Source organism: Tursiops truncatus, chromosome 18, assembly GCF_011762595.2.
Source record: "Tursiops truncatus isolate mTurTru1 chromosome 18, mTurTru1.mat.Y, whole genome shotgun sequence".
NCBI classification, from domain to species: domain Eukaryota; kingdom Metazoa; phylum Chordata; class Mammalia; order Artiodactyla; family Delphinidae; genus Tursiops; species Tursiops truncatus.
The window spans coordinates 48,355,747-48,377,328 of record NC_047051.1 but is presented as its reverse complement, the minus strand read 5'-3'; the positions used below and the strand labels follow the sequence as shown (position 1 = coordinate 48,377,328).

The following is a 21,582-nucleotide window of genomic DNA, read 5'->3' as shown; positions in this document are numbered from 1 at the left end:
TCATAATTGTCATTTTATGGGTTCATTAAACCTGTATTTATTGAGCTGCTACTTTACATCATAGTGGCTGCAGTTGCCATTCATTTCTTGTGCTTTGTTTCCCTTGTTTTTCTTCATTATTTTGTGCTGTCAGAATTGCTGTCTTTCCTCTAGAGGTGTACTTCATTTAATGCAATAGCAACATTCCCGAGACTATGCATGTATCACATTTTAATATTGCCCCTGCCTTTACTTTACAATTTCAGAAATAATTGTCAAGCCCTTTAGTGCTAGGCTTTTTGATAGCACCTTTGATATTTCTTTAATTTTTAACAGATACATCATATTACATTCCTGCCCCCTCCCCCACCAGGAAATTGCAAAGAGAAAGGGTAAAATTGGTAACTTTACCTTCTTCTGATATGTCTTCAGTACTCTGATTTACATCCTGGAACATCAGTATGTGACAATACACAGAGTATTGCCAACCAGGGAAGCTCACCCAAAACCTCAGCGTCCAGTTTTCCTTGAGTCTTCACTACATAGGCATGATGATTGACTCACTGGGCATGTAATTGAAGTCAGTCTCCAGCCCCCTCCCCTCTCAGGTTATCACAAAGCCCCACCCTCTAATTATATGGTTGGTCCTTCTGGTGAGTCTTCTTGCAGCATAAACTCTCTAAGGGGTTTACCACAAGTCACCTTGGAAGCATGCATGTCCTAAGCATCAAGTATGGTCTTAAGGGCCCACTGTGAATAACAAGGATACTCCTGTTACATGAGAAATTCCAAGGGTTTAGAAGCCAGCCAAATTCTTATTATAGACCCTTCTATTCCCCATGAAGGTATAGTATGGCTTATTTTATTAGGTGTATGCAAAACTGAACTATGTTATCATTTCTTTAACATTTCTAGAACTTTACTCTGCCATTAGTTATGTGGCCTTGAATAAATTACTTAACTTGTTTGAGGCTCAGTTTTCTTGTCTGTGTTATAGAGGTAATAGAACCTACTTATTAGAGAAAAAGCAAAATGCCTTACAGAGTGTCTACAAATAAAACATAACTCTATAAAATAATAACCATTATTATGTGCACGTTTTTACTATAATCAAATGCAATAATTAAGAATCAGTAGATAATTTTTTTCTGCTACTTATAAGCATACAGCTAGGACTGTCCTTGTCCAACTTTTTTCCTATTTGTAACGTATATATTAAGTCTATATTATTATATATTGTACATATTATATTAAATATATAAATATACTAATACTTAATACAAAATGTTATTTATATTATAATTTAGTATATATTTTTAATACATAAAAATATAAAACAAAAATGTTAGTAAACATATGAATATATTAAATATAAATATAATATATAAGGTACATATAAAGTGTATATTATATATGTGTAATATATATTGAAAGGAGTGTTTAGCCGAGAAACTGATAATATGAATGTTTTGACATTTGGCCATTTCTTGTCAAGCAAATCAATTAATGATTGGTGTTTTAAACTGTTCTACTTGAATAAACTTTATATATATATATCTTTTCATTTATTTTTTATTTTTTACATCTTTATTGGCGTATAAGTGCTTTACAATGGTGTGTTGGTTTCTGCTTTATAAGAATGTGAATCAGCTATACATATACATATGTTCCCATATCTCTTCCCTCTTGCGTCTCCCTCCCTCCCACCCTCCCAATCCCACCCCTCCAGGCGGTCACAAAGCACCGAGTATTTTTAGATGACATCTGTAAATTAATTCTTTTCTTTTTTTTTTTTGCGGTACGCGGGCCTCTCACTGTTGTGGCCTCTCCCGTTGCGGAGCACAGGCTGCGGACGCGCAGGCTCAGTGGCCATGGCTCACGGGCCCAGCCGCTCCGCGGCATGTGGGATCTTCCTGGACCGGGGCACGAACCCGAGTCCCCTGCATCAGCAGGCGGACTCTCAACCACTGCGCCACCAGGGAAGCCCTGTAAATTAATTCTTAAATACAGGATGTAATTTTAAATAAGTGAATCTCTTTTATACCATATTTTGACCAGTTTTTTGTAGCTTTCCTCCTGACTGCTTTTATTACACCAGCTACTTGAGATTTGACTGTATTTTTGTTTTTTAATTGCTTGCATTAGTATGCACCTGTTTGCATTTAAACTTTTTTCCAGATAAACTCACTATTTATTACAGGTGTTTTATAATCAGTTTATAATGTCTGGAGTTACTCAGTATATGCTATTGTCTGCCCAGAAATGGGAAATTGGATTAACTTTTTTTTTTTTTTTTTTTTGCCGTACGCTGGCCTCTCACTGTTGTGGCCTCTCCCGTTGCGGAGCACAGGCTCCGGACGCGCAGGCTCAGCGGCCATGGCTCACGGGCCCAGCCGTTCTGCGGCACGTGGGATCTTCCCGGACCGGGGCACGAACCCGTGTCCCCTGCATCGGCAGGCGGACTCTCAACCACTGTGCCACCAGGGAAGCGCTGGATTAACTTTTGTACTTCCTCCATAGAAGGTAAAGATACGACATTTGGAGTTTATGACCCAAAAATCCAAATTAATATATGAAAGCTCCAAGTGTTCAGAAGCTATGAACATATGATATGAGCATGTCTTTATAAAACTGTGAGCATACCTTTCTAGAACTTGTCACATTGGCTGGCAAAGCTGAATTAAAACACCAATTTAAAAATGAGAAAGTATCCTTTGAAACCTTTATTAACTGTAGCAGTAAAAACAATAAAAATGAGTAAGTAGTTTATAGAAAAATCATCTTTGTTTCATAGTTTTCTGGGAAACTGTCAATTATTATGATTAAATATTAATCGACATTCCATTGCCTAACTGTTCCATAAAAGTTGTTACAAATTGCCACAAGCAATTTTCACCAGAGAAACTGGTAGAGATTAAACTGTACCTTAAAACACTTCAATCCCTCATATGTGGGTGAAGTGGAGGAGTGAAGTAATTATCTGGATCACAGGAGGTAAGATAACATTTTAGTTGTGGTTTTCTAGAAGTGTCAAATGAAAGTCTTTTTTCTGCTCGTAAAGTGTCTGCTTCCAGCTTTCTCTGTGGCCTGTGGTTGTAAGCTGAGGAAGACCACCAGGGCTGTAGTGTCTGGAGGTCTTAGACCCCTCACAAACTGTCTTCAACCAGAGCAGCTGGTTTTATTTGATTTTTATATACTGGGATTCTGTTAAAAATCATCCTTTGAAAAAAAGAATTCTCTTGAGTCCAAAAATCAGGCTTGTTCAGAAATTGCTGGCCCAAGAGAATGTTTAAGGATTTTTAACGTAAACTGAGCAGTTGAAAATGATACTAGAACATAAAGGAGTAGAAGGAAGGGAGAAGCAATACAGATGGCAGAGGACAGATTAGTTTTCTGTCCACACACCACAGTGAGGATGGGAAGAATGTAATATGATTATTTGGCTGCTAACCATATGCTACTTGCTGGGATTATGCTGTACTCTTTTCTTACTGAGGTAAACTTTATAGAAAATAAAGGGAACTATTTTAAATAGAATGTATAATTCAGTAGCATTTAGTACATTCACAGTGTGGTGTAGCCATCACCTCTGCCTATCTCTAAAACATTTTCATCGCTATGTTGTATTATACTTTAAAACTTTATTTACCAAATTTATACTGGGCTTCTTTCTCAAAAGGGCTAGGAAATGGTGTCTAATACAGACTATTAATAAAATAGAAATGGAAGATCAGAACCAAGGAAAGGAGAAGGAGGCAGTATGTAATTTATAAATGTTAATGTTGTTTTTATTCAACGTCAGGGTTGATTCTTAGGCTTCCCAGCAGCAGAACAATAAGGTACATCTGATAAGAGAAGAATACCAGCTCCTCAGTGGAAACGGTTTTTCTTAACACTCAGTTCTAAATGAAATTTGTCATTTGGGACTTGATGTGACATCGAGTGACTGGAGTTTTATAGTGGATACTGAAGCATTTTAAATATGACTCTTTGTGAAATAATCTTCAGTAAAAGCGAAGGGCACACTCTTATTCTGTGAGGTGATGATAGAAATTTTAGGTATACCAGAATCACACATATTTGACTTCTACTTGTTTGACCTCCAAATAGTCCAGATACTTTTTTTTGACTAGAAAAAGGCAGAATGTGAGGTTGGCAGGAAGCCTTAGGAAGATCTCTGTCAGCAGGTCCAGAGGGGATGGGAGCCTGGTTGGACCAGGGGTATGTTTTAAGTGAATAGTGAAATATAGTTTCAAGGCTGAAGTCTTTTTTATATGTTTATGTGGTGAGGTGTATATAGATGATATAAAGTATAAACCTCACTGTGCACAAAGATACACAACTACTGCACATGGTTACAGAGGTTACTTGTTTCAGCCAGTGGATGGTGTGTGGCAAACCTAGAAGTAATTGGGGGATATTTACAGGCAAAAATTTCCTTATTTATGTTTGGTAAATTTAAATTTATTACCAACAATGTAAGTATGAAAAAGTTAGAGTAGATTTTATTGGTTCTATACACCTATTTTAAGTTGATTTCCCTAAAGTTTTGCTAATTTACAGTGCAACTAGCAGTTTAAGAGAATTCCAGCTTCATTGCATATTTGTAAGCACTAGGTATAATCATTAACACTTTTTTCTAATATAATAAAATGCTTAATTTTTTTAGAAGAGAAAACTGAAGGCTATGGTAATATAGTGACATCAGACTATAAGCTGATGGGCATGGTCTATATATTTTTTACTCTAAACTTGATTTCAAAAAATTAAGTATTCCCTTCGTGTAAATTCACCAATTTTAACATTTTGGGACATTTGTATTATCTCCTTTATTAAATGCTGAACCATTTGAAAGTAAGTTGTAGTCATGATATGTCAGCATGTTTCTTTTAAAAATAAGGACATTTTCAGCCATTTCACAACCACCCTATTGTTATTACAGCCAAGACATTTAACATTGAAACAGTTAAGTTATCTATATACAGTCTGTATTCAAATTTTTTTCAGCTTTCCCAGAAATGTCCTTTATTGCTTTTCTCCAATCCAAGATTCAGTTAAGGAACATGCCTTGCATTTGGTTGTCATGACTTTTTAGTCTTCTTTAATCTAGAAAAGCCCCTACTGCCTTTTATCTTTCATAATATTGATAGTTTTGAAGAGCGCAGGCCAGTTTTTTTTTTATAGAATGCCCCCCGTTTGGTTTGTCTGATTGTATTTCCTGTTAGAGTGAGGTTAAACATTATGACAAGAACGTTAAATAAGTGAGATTGTGTTATTTCCATTTCATCGCACCAGTAGACACTTAAAATGTCGTTTGTTCTGTTTTTGGTGATGCTGCATTTGATAACTAGGTTAAGGTGGTATTGCCAGATCTTTCCATCTACAGGTAAATGTTTTCCTTTGCAATTAATAAAGAAGCTATGGGACGTTATTTTGAGACTATGTGACTCTCCTCTACAGAGACTATTTTAATCATTGTTGTATTCCCACTACCTAGTACAGGGCCTGGCATGGAGTAAATGCATAATAAAAGTTTACTGAGTGAATAAATGAATGACCTGGGATACAGGCCTCTTTCTTTCGTCAGATGCAATGTTACATTGAATTTATGTGAAAATTTATTTCTTATCTTTTATTTTTTTCAGCTTTATTGAGGTATAATTGACAAACTCGTCTATATTCAAAGTTCACAATGTGATGATTTAATGTACGTACACATTGTGAAATGAATACCTCAATCAATTTAATTAACACATCCATAACCTTAAATAGTTACTTTGTGTGTGTGTGTCTATTCAGGTGCTCTGCCATTTTAAAATCAAATGATTTGTTTCTTTGCTATTGAGTTGTATCAGTTTTTTGTATACTTGAGATATTAACCCCCATCAGATACATGGTTTGCAAATATTTTCTCTCACTCTATAGGTTGCATATTCATTTTGTTGATTTTTCACTTTCCGTTTTAGTTTGATATAGTTCCACTCGTTTGTTTCTGCTTTTGTTACCTGTGATTTTGTTGTTATATCCAAAAAAATTGTTGCCAAAGCCAATGTCAAGGAGTTTTCCTCTGTTTTCTTCTAGGAGTTTTACAGTTTTGGGTTTCATATTTAAGTCTTTAATTTATTTTGAGTTAATTTATGTGGGTGATGTAAGGTAGAAGTCCAGTTTCATTCTCTTGTATATGGATATCCAGTTTCCCAGTACCACTTATTGAAGAGACTGTCCTTTTTCCATTGTATGTTTTTGGTGCTCTTGTCAGAGATTAGTTGACCATATATGTGTGGGTTTATTTCTGGGCTCTTTTCTGTTCCATTGGTCTATGTGTCTGTTTTTATTCTGGTATCATACTGTTTTGATTAATATTGCTTTGTAATATAGTTTGAAATCTGGAAGCATAATGCCTCCAGTTTTGTTCTTCTTTCTCAAGAAGAACACTGGCTATTTGCACTGGCTATTTGGGGTCTTTTGTGGTTTCATACAAATTTTAGGATTTTTTTTTCTTTTTTTTTGTGAAAAATGCCATTGGAAACTTGACAGGGGTTGCACTGAATCTGTAGATTGCTTTGGATAGTATGCACAGTTTAACAATATTAATTCTCCCAATCCAAGAACGTGTTAATATCTTTCCATTTATTTATGCCCTCTTCAATTCTTTCATCAGTGTCTTATAGTTTTTATTGTACAGGTCTTTTACCTCTTTGGTTGAATTTATTCCTAAGTATGTTTTCTGATGCAGTTGTAAATGAGATTTCTTTCTTAATTTCCAGATAGTTTGTTGTTAGTATATGTAAATGCAACTGATTTTATTTCCTGAAACTTTACTGAATTCATTTATTAGTTTGGTTTCTTAGCTTTTAAAAAGCAGTTTATACTTTATATTGAACATATTAATTAAAATAAGTATTTTATTTACAGCTAAACAGATGAAGTGCTAAAATGTAAACCATAAAGCATGTGAAATGAGTAGGCTTTTTGCAGAAGAAAAGAGTGTTTTGGTAATGAGAAAATAAAGTAATATAAACAGGCACTTTTCTCCAGTAGATCTAAAACACTTCCCCAGGTCATGATTAGTAACTAATAAACATTATCAAACTACCTCACCTTAAAAACAAACTAAATCAGTCTTCTGAAATAACAGATATGTGAACTTTTATACAAGTTGCTCCAGTTATGACTTCTAAAATGTGAAAATGACACTCATATCATGCTTATGAAATTCTTATCTTTGATAAGAATTCTGCATATGCATTTGTACATTTGAACTAAATACATATAATTATATATACTATCTGATTATAATTAGACACCAATTCATTGATATGTAGTATTAACACATATAATATTAACATATATATTTATGTCAAAAATAATTTGTAGTTCTTTTAATTTTTTAACATCTTTATTAGAGTATAATTGTTTTACAATCGTGTGTCAGTTTCTGCTTTATAACAAAGTGAATCAGTTATACATATACATATGTCCCCATATCTATTCCCTTTTGCATCTCCCTCCCTCCCACTCTCCCTAACCCACCCCTCTAGGTGGTCACAAAGCACCGAGCTGATCTCCCTGTGCTATGTGGCTGCTTCCCACTAGCTATCTGTTTTACGTTTTGTAGTGTATATATGTCCATGCCACTCTCTCACTTTGTCCCAGCTTACCCTTCTCCATCACCGTATCCTCAAGTCCATTCTCTAGTAGGTTTGCATCTTTATTCCCATCTTGCCCCTAGGTTCTTCTGACCATTTTCTTTTTTTTTCTTTGTTTTTTTTTTAGATTCCATATATATGTGTTAGCATACGGTATTTGTTTTTCTCTTTCTGACTTACTTCACTTTGTATGACAGTCTCTAGGTCCATCCACGTCACTACAAATAACTCAGTTTTGTTCCTTTTTATGGCTGAGTAATATTCCACTGTATATATGTGCCACATATTCTTTACCCATTCATCTGTTGATGGACACTTCAATTGCTTCCATGTCCTGGCTATTGTAAATAGAGCTGCAATGAACATTTTGGTACATGACTTTTTTTGAATTATGGTTTCCTCAGGGTATATGCCCAGTAGTGGGATTGCTGGGTCGCATGGTAGTTCTATTTTTAGTTTTTTAAGGAAACTCCATACTGTTCTCCATAGTGGCTGTATCAATTTACATTCCCACCAACAGTGCAAGAGGGTTTCCTTTTCTCCACACCCTCTCCAGCATTTATTGTTTGTAGATTTTTTGATGATGGCCATTCTGACTAGTGAGAGATGATATCTTATTGTAGTTTTGATTTGCATTTCTGTAATGATTACTGATGTTGAGCATTCTTTCATGTGTTTGTTGGCAATCTGTATATCTTCTTTGGAGAAATGTCTATTTAGGTCTTCTGCCCATTTTTGGATTGGGTTGTTTGTTTTTTTGATATTGAGCTGCATGAGTTGCTTGTATGTTTTGGAGATTAATCCTCTGTCAGTTTCTTCATTTGCAAATATTTTCTCCCATTCTGAGGGTTATCTTTTTGTCTTATTTATGGTTTTCTTTGCTGTGCAAAAGCTTTTAAGTTTCATTAGGTCCCATCTGTTTATTTTTGTTTTTATTACCATTTCTCTAGGAGGTGGGTCAAAAAGGATCTTGCTGTGATTTATGTCATAGATTGTTTTGCCTATGTTTTCCTCTAAGAGTTTGATGGTGCCTGGCCTTACATTTAGGTCTTTAATCCATTTTGAGTTCATTTTTGTGTATGGTGTTAGGGGGTGTTCTAATTCCATTCTTTTACATGTTGCTGTCCAGTTTTCCCAGCACCACTTATTGAAGAGGCTGTCTTTTCTCCACTGTATATTCTTGCCTCCTTTATAAAAGATAAGGTGACCATATGTGTGTGGGTTTATCTCTGGGCTTTCTATCCTTTTCCATTGATCTGTATTTTTGTTTTTGTGCCAGTACCATACTGTCTTGATTACTGTAGCTTTGTACTATAGTCTGAAGTCAGGGCGCCTGATTCCTCCAGCTCTGTTTTTCTTTCTCAAGATTGCTTTGGCTATTCGGGGTCTTTTGTGTTTCCATACAAATGGTGAAATTTTTTGTTCTAGTTCTGTGAAAAATGCCAGTGGTAGTTTGGTAGGGATTGCACTGAATCTGTAGATTGCTTTGGATAGTAGAGTCATTTTCACAATATTGATTCTTCCAATCCAAGAACATGGTTTATCTCTCCATCTACTTGTATCATCTTTAATTCCTTTCATCAGTGTCTTATAATTTTCTGCATGCAGTTCTTTTGTCTCCTTAGGTACGTTTATTCCTAGATATTTTATTCTTTTTGTTGCAATGGTAAATGGGAGTGTTTTCTTAATTTCACTTTCAGATTTTTCATCATTAGTGTATAAGAATGCAAGAGATTTCTGTGCATTAATTTTGTATCCTGTTACTTTACCAAATTCATTGATTAGCTCTAGTAGCTTTCTGGTAGAATCTTTAGGATTCTCTATATATAGTATCATGTCATCTGCAAACAGTGACAGCTTACTTCTTCTTTTCCAAATTGGATTCCTTTTATTTCTTTTTCTTCTCTGACTGCTGTGGCTAAAACTTCCACAACTATGTTGAATAATAGTGGTGATAGTGGGCAACCTTGTTTTGTCCCTGATCTTAGTGGAAATGGTTTCAGTTTTTCACCTTTGAGGATGATGTTGGCTGTGGGCTTTTCATATATGGCCTTTATTATATTGAGGAAAGTTCCCTCTATGCCTACTTTCTGGAGGGTTTTTATCATAAATGGGTGTCGAATTTTGTCGAAGGCTTTGTCTGCATCTATTGAGATGATCATATGCTTTTTCTCCTTCAATTTGTTAATATGGTGTATCACATTGATTGATTTGCATATATTGAAGAATTGTTGCATTCCTGGGATAAACTCCACTTGATCGTAGTGTATGATCCTTTTAATGGGCTGTTGGATTCTGTTTGCTATTACTTTGTTGAGGATTTTTGCATCTATGTTCATCGGAAATATTGGCCTGTAGTTTTCTTTCTTTGTGACATCTTTATCTGGTTTTGGTATCAGAGTGATGGTGGCCTCGTAGAATGAGTTTGGGAGTGTTCCTCCCTCTGCTATATTTTGGAAGAGTTTGAGAACGATAGGTGTTAACTCTTCTCTAAATGTTTGATAGAATTCGCCTGTGAAGCTAGCTGGTCCTGGGCTTTTGTTTGTTGGAAGCTTTTTAATCACAGTTTCAATTTCAGTGCGTGTGATTGGTCTATTCACATTTTCTGTGTTTTCGTGGTTCAGTCTCAGAAGGTTGTGCATTTCTAAGAATTTGTCCATTTCTTCCAGGTTGTCCATTTTATTGGCATATAGTTGCTTGTAGTAATCTCTCATGATCCTTTGTATTTCTGCAGTGTCACTTGTTACTCCTCCTTTTTCATTTCTAATTCTATTGATTTGAGTCTTCTCCCTTTTTTTCGTGATAAGTCTGGCTAATGCTTTATCAATTTTGTTTATCTTCTCAAAGAACCAGCTTTTAGTTTTATTGATCTTTGCTATCATTTCCTTCATTTCTTTTTCATTTATTTCTGATCTGATGTTTATGATTTCTTTCGTTCTGCTAACTTTGGGGGTTTTTTGTTCTTCTTTCTCTAATTGCTTTAGGTGTAAGGTTAGGTTGTTTATTTGAGAGGGTTCTTGTTTCTTGAGGTAGGATTGTGTTGCTATAAACTTCCCTCTTAGAACTGCTTTTGCCGCATCCCATAGGTTTTGGGTCATTGTGTTTTCATTGTCATTTGTTTCTAGACATTTTTTTGATTTCCTCTTTGATTTCTTCAGTGATATCTTGGTTATTAAGTAGTGTGTTGTTTAGACTCCATGTGTTTGTATTTCTTACAGATTTTTTCCTGTAATTAATATCTAGTCTCATAGCGTTGTGGTCGGAAAAGATACTTGATATGATTTCAATTTTCTTAAATTTACCAAGGCTTGATTTGTGACCCAAGATATGATCTATCCTGGAGAATGTTCCATGAGCACTTGAGACGAATATGTATTCTGTTGTTTTTGGATGGAATGTCCTATAAATATCAATTAAGTCCATCTTGTTTAATGTATCATTTAAAGCTTGTGTTTCCTTGTTTATTTTCATTTTGGATGTTCTGTCCATTGGTGAAAGTGGGGTGTTGAAGTCCCCTACTATGGTTGTGTTACTGTCGATTTCCCCTTTTATGGCTGTTAGTATTTGCCTCATGTATTGAGGTGCTCCTATGTTGGGTGCCTAAATATTTACAATTGTTATATCTTTTTCTTGGATTGATCCCTTGATCATTATGTAGTGTCCCTCTTTGTCTTTTGTAATAGTCTTTTTTTTTTTTTTGTGGTACGCGGGCCTCTCACTGTTGTGGCCTGTCCTGTTGTGGAGCACTTGCTCTGGACGCACAGGCTCAACCGCCATGGCTCACGGGCCCAGCTGCTCTACGGCATGTGGGATCTTCCCAGACCGGGGCACTAACCCATGTCCCCTGCATCGGCAGGCAGACTGTCAACCACTGCGCCACCAGGGAAGCCCATAATCTTTGTTTCAAAGTCTCTTTTATCTGATATGAGAATTGCTACTCCAGCTTTCTTTTGATTTCCATTTGCATGGAATATCTTTTTCCATCCCCTCACTTTCAGTCTGTTTGTGTCCCTAGGTCTGAAATGGATCTCATGTAGACAGCATACGTACAGGTCTTGTTTTTGTATCCATTCAGCCAGTCTATGTCTTTTGGTTGGAGCATTTAGTCCATGTACATTTAAGGTAGTTATCGATATGTATGTTCCTATTACCATTTTCTTAATTGTTTTGAGTTTATTATTGTAGGTCTTTTCCTTCTCTTGTGTTTCCTGCCTAGAGAAGTTCCTTTAGCATTTGTTGTAAAGCTGGTTTGGTGGTGCTGATTTCTCTTAGCTTTTGTTTGTCTGTAAAGCTTTTAATTTCTCCATCAAATCTGAATGAGATCCTTGCTGAGTAGAGTAATCTTGGTTGTAGGTTTTTCTCTTTCATCACTTTAAATATGTCCTGCCACCCTCTTCTGGCTTACAGATAATTTGTAGTTTTAACATAGTCCTTTGAGACTAAATAGCTGGTGATATAGTGGTGTCCTGACATTGTGATGATTCTAGGTAAACCAACTCTGATACATTTCACGTAGTTTTGTTTGAATACACAAACTATATAAATTGAATGTTGCGTTAGTCAGGTGTCAGTGCAGGGAACAGATACCACTCTAGTTTTTCCAATCGGAATTAAAAATAAAGACAAGATCTACTATAGGAAATTACAAAATTGTAGAAAGAGCTAAAGAGTAGAAATTAGGGGCTGGCACCAGATGTTTGCATTTGTTGTCTTACCACTGAGGCTGTGAGCAAGAGTTCTGGAAAATTCTGGGCAGGAAGGGAAGGAAGGAACTTGTACCTCCATGTCCCAAGAGGGGAGGATCCCAGGTGTGGACCAGAGCAGATAATGTGAGAAGGAGAGGCCTGTGTTTGCCTGTCAGAGACTCAGCCCAGGATGATTGTACCAGGTACTTCTGGTGTGTGTGTGTGTGTGTGTGTGTGTGTGTGTGTGTGTGTGTGTGTACACCCCAGAGAAAGTTATGTAAGGTCTTCACCCTTAAGGAACTGATTGTTTGGAGGCATGACAATTACATGTAAGAAACAACTTAAGGGACTTCCCTCATGGTCCAATGGTTAAGACTGCGCCTTCCAATGAAGGGGGCGTGGGTTCGATCCCTGGTTGGGGAACTAAGATTCCACATGCTGTGCGGCCAAAAAAACAAGAAAACCAGAAAAACTTAAGAACAATGACGTACAAATAGAATTTTAAATCTAGAAGGAATTTTAGAAATAATATACCCGAATCCCCTGTCTTCACAGATGAAACAACAATCACTGAAGTGACTGTCTGAAGTAACTCGCCTGGGCCGAGAACAATTTGAGTATGGAAAAATCTTTCAAAGACCAACCAACTGGTCTTGATATTATAAAGGATCATTTATTTTGACAACAGTTAATATCCCTGCAATCAATGTATTGTAGTGTGTTTCTGCAAAAATAGTTACAACAATGAAATCTGATTATAAAAATACAACAGAATATGTGTTATTTCTGATTTTTTAAAACTACGAGCTGTTCAGATTATACAAGTATAACCACGGTGCTACTAAATTGGGCACCCTCTAGTGTTCTGGGTTATCTTAAAGTAAAGGCAGTAGTCTTCAATTTAAGTATATTTCATTAATTCTAAGATATCTATGTTCTCTCCGTTTTAATATCTCTGCAATCTGGATGTGTCTTACTATCTATGGCATCTTAGATTTGATTATCGACAATAATTATATTAAGGAGAGCCTACTGAAGTGGTTCTCAAAGCAGCTGTGACTCAGAATTACCCGAATAACTTTTCAAAAATAAAAGTTTCTAGGCTTTCAGTCAGACTTACTGAATTAGCAGTCATTGAACTAGATTGTAAATATGATAGTAGGATGGCAGCAATACTTGACAACTTTTTATCTGTTCACACTTTCTGGGAAGTAGTGGTAAATTCTATTTAGGCTTGAAAAATTTTGTGTCATCAGTCAACATGCCCTTGTTATGCCTTTTGGTACAAATGAGGAAATAATGTGCCCAAGGTCCATAACTAGTTCATATTCACATGTCCACGAGAAGTCCATTGGGCTAATTGGAAAAGGAAGTGCTCTGTTCTGCACATTTGAAGATATTAATTATTCAGTAACAACTTGAGCCTTTTCCAGAACAGTGCTATGCATTATTCTGTGTGCTGTATGGGACACAGAGAAGTACAATATACACCTGTAGATTCTTTCAAATTCTCTAAAGATGTAAAATTGAGAAATAGCATTATCTGTGTGGTTATATTCTTTGATGTATGCCTATCAAAGAAATATCAGAAAATTCTAGTTTCAATGTAGTATGAGGAAAAAGCATGGACTTTAGGATTCACAGAACCTTGATGCCAGCACTTAGCTCTTTCATGGGTTAAGTGTCTGTGACCTTGAGCAAGTGGCTTCTTTTTGGGTGTTGTTTGGAAAATAGAGAAGATTGTATCTATTCACAGAGATTTTGTGAGGATTAAATGACATCATGTACAGAAAGGACTTAGAAAATTTTCTTGTTCATAGGAAGCAATCAGTAAATGGTCGTCATTAATATAATTTCCTTCCAATACTGAAATATAAAGTAAAAACCTGTAAGTCATACTTAATTCACATTATAAGTTAATGTATTAACATAATACGTATACAGAACTTGAAATTAGATCAACCCTAGAACCAGAGACATTCGATTTTATTGATTTTTTCTCCTTTGAGTTGTGTTGTAAGGCTTTAGATGGTTTATAGAAAAGCTGGGGATTACACTATAGCTTTTTTATTTTTTTATTTTTTAAATTTTTTTTTACACTATAGCTTTTTTTAAACCCAGGATTCTGTGTGTCATCAAGGTGTTCAATAAAATAAAGACATGAACAAAAATTCATTTCTTATTTACAATGTGAAATTATTAAACATTTGATGCACTTTCTTCCCTATTCTTTTGCACTGTATTATTCTCTTATCGAAATTGATGATCACAGTATTTTTTTTTTTTTTTTTTTTACTAAGGAGCACCATTTGATTTATACCACCACATTCTACCTCTCCCTAAATATTGTTATTAGCAACTAAACATTATTTTACTTTCTTGAGCATTTGGGAATGCCTAAAATCTGTTCTCTGTTACTCTAACAGCTACTGCTTTTTTCAGGTGTTTGTTTTTTTCCCAGTTTATCTGCTTATAAAATGCTTTAAGCAAACTTCAAAAGTTACCCCCTTGTCATGTGTCTATGTTCTTCTAATTCCCTCCATCTGGGTTTCAGAGTTGGTGGTGGTCTGAAGTGCTTGGTGAGGCAGGTGAAGACATGTTGTACCTTTAGCCTCACCTTTCCTGGTCTCTGATTGCTGATGGCTATGATTCCGAGTAGGGACAGGGGTCCCTGGCGAATACAAAACAGTGCTTTCAGGTATGAGGTAGAAGAAGGAATATCTTTGTTCGGTGACAGACAAAGCCTCCCTGGGGGTTCTGATGAGCATTCTTCCTTTTCCCTTCGTTGAGAATCACTGATGCAGAAAAAAGAAAGAGGAACAAGTCCTTCCGCTGCCTCAGTTGTGATTTCAGCTTTGGAACGGTGGCTGGAAGGCAGAGTTTGACAGGTACTCTGTTGGCCTCTGATAGGGAAACCCAGCTCCCTTGTAATTTGGACACATTATGATGAGAACTTTTCCAACCATTTACTTGATCTTGCGCACACTTGGCCGTGTGTTTTGATTTATATATAATTATGTTTTTGTTTAATGTTATGCTATCTTTAGTACTTTCAGATGATTCTAACCAAAATACTGAAACACTTTATAAATTCAAATGGAAAGTGCAAACGTCATCTTGTCAAAAACCAGACATCTGACAAATCTAGCCGCCTCTGTGTCTATAATCTAATTTTCATGTTCTCTTAGTAAACTTTAGAAACTGTTTGACAAAACTTGCCTTTTAATTTCTTGATGGTTAAACTCAACAGGGAGCAAAGTAGTTACACAGTTATTTGTCAGTGACACACCGTGGCCGCTGTATTCTCTTTGCCATCTGCCCACATTTCAACTAGGGGCCTCTAAGCCCAAGTAACTAGTTATCTTACATAAGCCCAGAGGAGCTATGATGAACTTCATAAACTAAGCAGAGCAGTGATTACCCACAGCACTTTATCTGTAACGGTGTTCTTCGTCAGGCTGAGTGGTGCTTCTTTTAGCAGAGACCAGAACTCCAGAAAACAGGTCTCAGAGCCAGCAGGATAAGGAGCCTGCACTGTTTTCTAGTTATTTTTTTTTCTGTCACCTTTCACTATCCTCTCTTCATTTTTTCCCCCCAAATCAGTCATACTTAAAGTTAAATGTTAGTTTTACATTATATTCCAGGACCAAAAATAAGTGATATTACACTTGTCTTCTATTTTGGGGTGTTCTAGCATGGCTGTATTTTATTACTGATACCCATCAAGATCTTCATTATAATAACATTAATTATAACAACCACAGTGATTCCCGTTTATTGACGTTGATTACGTGCTAAATTCTCTACTGAACATTTTATTTAGTTCTAAGATGATTCTGTGGATGCGTTTTATTATGAGCGCTGTTTCACAGACGAAAAAACTGAGGTGTTAAGAGGTTAAACGTGAAATGACATTTGGCAAAAACCAAATACCACTTCCTCTCCTTTGAGACCTGACATTTTTGTTTGGAGGTCACTCATTATATAATTGAGGAAGCGCCGAAAACGTGCGCATAGCGTGTATATTGTGAAGTTTATAGAGTATCCAAGTATTTTCTGAAATCATTATATGAGTAGCCCTAAAATGGAAATTCTGACTAATAATTATCAGCTACATTTAGCTCAGTTCTCTTCGACACGTTGATTGCGCTAAAATATCGAGTATAGCTACACTGCACCCTTAGAAACAAGAGGTGTAAGACAGTCTCGTTTGTCTTCTTATGGGTGGAACAGACACATAAACTGTAACACAGATCAGATTGTGATGGTTGGTTGCTGTAATTTAGGGGGGAAATTGCAGTGGGAGCAGAGGGAATATGATGATCGATTTTTACTGTCAGGATTGGGGAAAGCTGTAGAGTTGTCACTCTGTCTCTGGATTTAACTGATCTTGTTGAAACTTGCGATTTTAAATTAGTTCAAATTGCCATGACTACATAATGTTCCAACAAAGTCGATGTTGAATGCTGTCTGTGCACTGTGGTACATAGACCTTACTGAGTTATGGCAAAGAAGAATACTTTTAGGGTGCCTGTGTGTCGGGGAGCTATTTGAATTTTTTGTGAGAATGCAGTTACCTCCGTTTTTACTTTTGAAATTGATTAGATTGCATTTTTGAAAAGTATGCACATAATTGTTTCTCCATATTAATTTGTGGTTTCTTGTGGCATGAATTTGGTGCCTACTCTTTTTTTTTCCCAACATCTTTATTGAGTATAATTGCTTTACAATGTTGTGTTAGTTTCTGCTGTATAACGAAGTGAATCAGTTATATGTATACAAATATCCCCATTGGTGCCTACTTCTGAAAATACGGTTTCTAGATGACTACCCAAAGTAGAGATAGCTGCTTTCATTGTATCCATTTTGTATATTGTTGTATATATAAAGCTATAGTTTTCTTTTTTTATTATCTTAAAGGCACTAATCATGTCTTAGTCTCTTTTTTTTATCACCTGGTATTTAACAAAGCACCTGGTTGATAGAAGGTGATCATTTGATCACTGTATGTTTGTGAATGAGTATTAAAATATGGTGTTATAAACGTAGGTTCAGGCTTCATTGTATATTTCTTGCTTTCAGGCCAGGCTTCGCATCCTTCACAACACACGCAGTGTTTTTTTCCTTCTAAAATTTAACTGCGTCAGTCACTCCACTACTTAAAACTCCTGTCTGGTTTCTCATTACTTGAAAGATGAAGTCCAATTTTATGCATGGCTTACCGCCCACTTCACGATGTGACCTTGCTCAGCTTAGCCTCAAACTTCTCAAGGGACCTATTCCCCCTTAAAGATTTAGCCATTTCATTTGTGTGTCCTCCACCCTCAGTGGAAGTGCCCTTTCCTTTTCCCCAATTAAAGTGCTTATCACCTTATTGTAAATATTCATTCACTTGTATGACTCTTTGGAACAACTTGAAGATGATTTCTGCCTTGATATATTTATATTGTTCATCTTTTAAATACCAGAGTGTGACCGATAGTAGATCAAAAAATGCTTGTCTAATGATTGTGTACTGTCCTCAGTATTCCGCAGAAAGTCAGACATTAATTCTAACATTTAGTATACTATTTTCTAAGTGGTTTTGACTGTTGTATATACACAACTTTAATTTCATACTGACACAGTCTGTATAGGTAATTAATAAAAATAACTATTAATTTCCTATTGCTACTGGTACAAATTACCACAAACTTAAAGGCTTAAAACAACACAAATTTATTGTCTTACAGTTCTGGAAGTCAGAAGTCTGAAATAGGTCTCAGAGAATAAAGTGCTGGCAGGGATGCTTTCCTTTTGGAGGCAGAAGAATCTGGAGGGGAGAATCTCTTCCTTGCCTTCTCCAGCTTCTGGAGGCTGCCTGCATTTCTCAGCTTGTGGCTCCCTTCCAGCAACTTATCTCTTTGACATCTGTTTCTAGCCTTCTGTCTCCTTCTCTGACTCCCTTGCATCTCTCCCTCCCTTATAAGGACCCTTGTGATTACATTGGTCTCGCTGGGATAATCCAGGATAATCTATCTCAAGATCCTTAATCACACCTGCAAAGTCCCTTTTGCTCTGTAAGGTAGTGGGGATTAGAACATGGACATCTTTGAGAGGAGGCGTTATTCTGCCTATCACACTGATTAAACTCTCTTAAAAACTTACTTGTTTTCCTAAACAGGCAACAGAGCAGAAATAGTAATTGACAGAAAGAAGAATAGATTAAGGGGTGGGTTCTAAGCACTCACATGTGAAGTATTTACCTATTTATACCAAGATTTAGACATAGCAGTGGTTTATAATTTCTGTTAAGTACTCTTCATACTAGGCAAACTTATAATTTCATATAATTAATGTATTACCTTTGAGTGAGCAGTATGATTTGCATTGGAGAAAGAACACGAGGTTAAAAGATCAAGCATATTAGGCTTTCAGCGTTAGGAGTAGCACATTCAGGCTGATGACAAAGTATTAAATATGAACTGTTAAAAGTAAAAAACATAAATTTTATCACAGTACTTGGCCTTAAATGAATACAAATCAGCATAAGATATTGTAAGAGCTAAAATTTATATATAAAATTTAGCATGAAGATATTTAGATATGGCAAACTTCACTTAAAGTTTCCATCAAGAAACTGGAAATTGGGGCTTCCCTGGTGGCGCAGTGGTTGGGAGTCCGCCTGCCTGCGGGAGACGCGGGTTCGTGCCCCGGTCCGGGAGGATCCCACATGCCGTGGAGCGGTTGGGCCCGTGAGCCATGGCCGCTGGGCCTGCACATTTGGGGCCTGTGCTCCGCAACGGGAGGGGCCACAGCAGTGAGAGGCCCGCATAATGCAAAAAAAAAAAAAAAAAAAAAAGAAACTGGAAACCTCTTGGGTGAAGAGCAAGGCTATTTTTCTAGAGATTTTCTCTATGGGAAATATATTTATAGAACTTTCAAATAGAAGCTTTAATAGTTACGTTGCTTGAGCTTATCTATAGCTGCAGCAACTAAGCTCTTTGCTCTCAAAATATATGGTGCACAAAATGCTATAGAGTATTAAACATTTGGTACTAAAAAATGTAGCTCTCCACTCAAATTACCTCAAACCATAAATATTTTTATCTCATATCTTATGCCCTTTTTACTATACAGGCACATAGCTGTATGAAACTACTTCTGCATTTTCTAAAATATGACTCTAAGGGAATTGGATTAGCCACTGTTTATCTGCAGTGGATGAAGTTGACATTAAACTGTTACAAAGAATAAGTGAAGAGATGCCATGCTTTTGGATGAAAGGCTTAACATTGTAAAAGTGTTCTGAAATATTTTACTGTTTGTAACTTTCAGTGTTATATGGCCTTCCATGTGCTTGCCTTTTAGTTTTTAAAATTTTTAACAGACATGTTGATAGCATTTATTCTTTTCTTTTTAATTGGAGTATAGTTGCTTTACAATATTGTGTTAGTTTATACTGTACAGCAAAATGAATCAGCTATACATATACATATATCCCCTCTTTTTGGATTTCCTTCTCATTTAGGTCACCACAGAGCATTGAGTAGAGTTCCCTGTGTTATACAGTAAGTTCTCATTAGTTATCTATTTTATGCATAGTGTCAATAGTGTATACATGTCAATCCCCATCTCCCAATTCATACCACCCCCTCCTTCCCCCTTGGTATCCATACGTTTGTTCTCTGCATCTGTGTCTCTGTTAGATCTACCATTGTCTTGTTTTTTTTTTTTTTTTTTTGGCTGCGTTGGGTCTTCGCTGCAGCTTGCGGGCTTTCTCTAGTTGCGGTGAGCGGGGGCTACTCTTCGTTGGGATGTGCGGGCTTCTCATTGCGGTGGCTTCTCTTGTTGCGGAGCATGGGCTCTAGGCACGCGGGCCTCAGTAGTTGCAGTGCGCAGGCTCAGTGGTTGCAGCATGCTGGCTCTGGAGCGCACGGGCTTCAGTAGTTGCAGCGCATGGCTCAGTAGTTGTGGCACACGGGCTTAGTTACTCCGCAGCATGTGGGATTTTCCCGGACCAGGGCTCGAACCCGTGTCCCCTGCATTGGCAGGCGGATTCTTAACCACTGCACCACCAGGGAAGTCCCTAGATCTCTACCATTGTTATAGAATTCAGCTGCAAGGTTGATAGCTACGCTTCCTAAAAAAAAAGGTGCCTTGGAGGATGTTGATTGGATTTGCGCCATTTTTCGTTTTCCCATCTTTAGGCAGTTACAAGTGACTAGGCTTTCTTAAGGTCGGTATTTCAAAGCAGCTAATATTCAAAGGCATGTTTCTAAAGAAAACTGAACTTAAGCATTGCTCAAATAAATTGGAATGTGGGTTTTTTTTTTTTTTTTGTGGTACGCGGGCCTCTCACTGCTGTGGCCTCTCTCGTCGTGGAGCACAGGCTCCGGACACGCAGGCCCAGCGGCCATGGCCCACGGGCCCAGTTGCTCCGCGGCACGCGGGATCCTCCCAGACCGGGGCACGAACCAGCGTCACCTGCATCGGCAGGCGGACTCTCAACCACTGCGCCACCAGGGAAGCCCTGGAATGTGTTTTTTTTAATGGTCAAATTAATAGAGATGCTTACTTGCTTTAGTCTTTATCAGTTGTAAGTTTCCAGTAGTTCCCAGGAAATTTTAATAGACTATGCACAGCTTCAAGAGGAAAGCTTGACTGTGAAAATTCAGTAGGTGGAAGTTGTCTTATGAAAGAACAGTTCAGCATCATTTTAATTATTGGATAAAGCAGAGTGATAAAAAGTTTATGAAATTAGTAAATTGGGGTGTGATGGAAAAGTGTGCAGATTTTCTTTTTGCCATGTTAGTTTAGCTTTTTTTGAATACCTTCTAGGCCAACATCATTTCCCCCAAATTATGATAATTGCAGATATATTTTCTCTAAAATTGTTTAGAAAAGATTTTTTAAAACAGGTTTATAAATGATTTGTAGCACAAGTGGAGACTCTTAGGCAGCCCTCTGCCAGCAACCAGAAAGAGTTAAGGTATCTTCCAGTAGTTCACAGGGAATAGTAGCAACTTCTCACTGATTAGATCAGGACCTCTAACAGCCTGCTCAGTTTTATAGAGGAGTTAGCTGCTACTGGTGAGTTAGCTATTCTCTGAGAGTCTGTTATCCACTGGAGAACTTTTAACTTTTTAGTGTATCAAATCTGAAAAGTTGCATGTTGGTGTTTTGTGGAAGAGTTAGAAATAACCCCACATTTTTTACTGACTGTAATGAGAATATAACTTCAAGGAATTTACCCCAAGGGAATAATATTCCTGTTGGACTTAAGGAAT

The 21,582-nt window shown here is 36.8% G+C and overlaps 1 protein-coding gene and 1 long non-coding RNA gene across 3 annotated transcripts in view; both read left to right on the top strand.

Annotated features, from left to right (window-relative positions):
- TBC1D4 (TBC1 domain family member 4) overlaps positions 1–21,582 on the top strand; it is a 221,994-nt gene that overhangs the window by 30,269 nt on the left and 170,143 nt on the right. The window lies entirely within an intron of this gene.
- On the top strand, positions 1,356–14,816 carry LOC141277050 (uncharacterized). The gene is made up of 2 exons (XR_012327716.1): positions 1,356–2,502; positions 12,869–14,816. It is a non-coding gene; the product is annotated as an uncharacterized lncRNA (long non-coding RNA).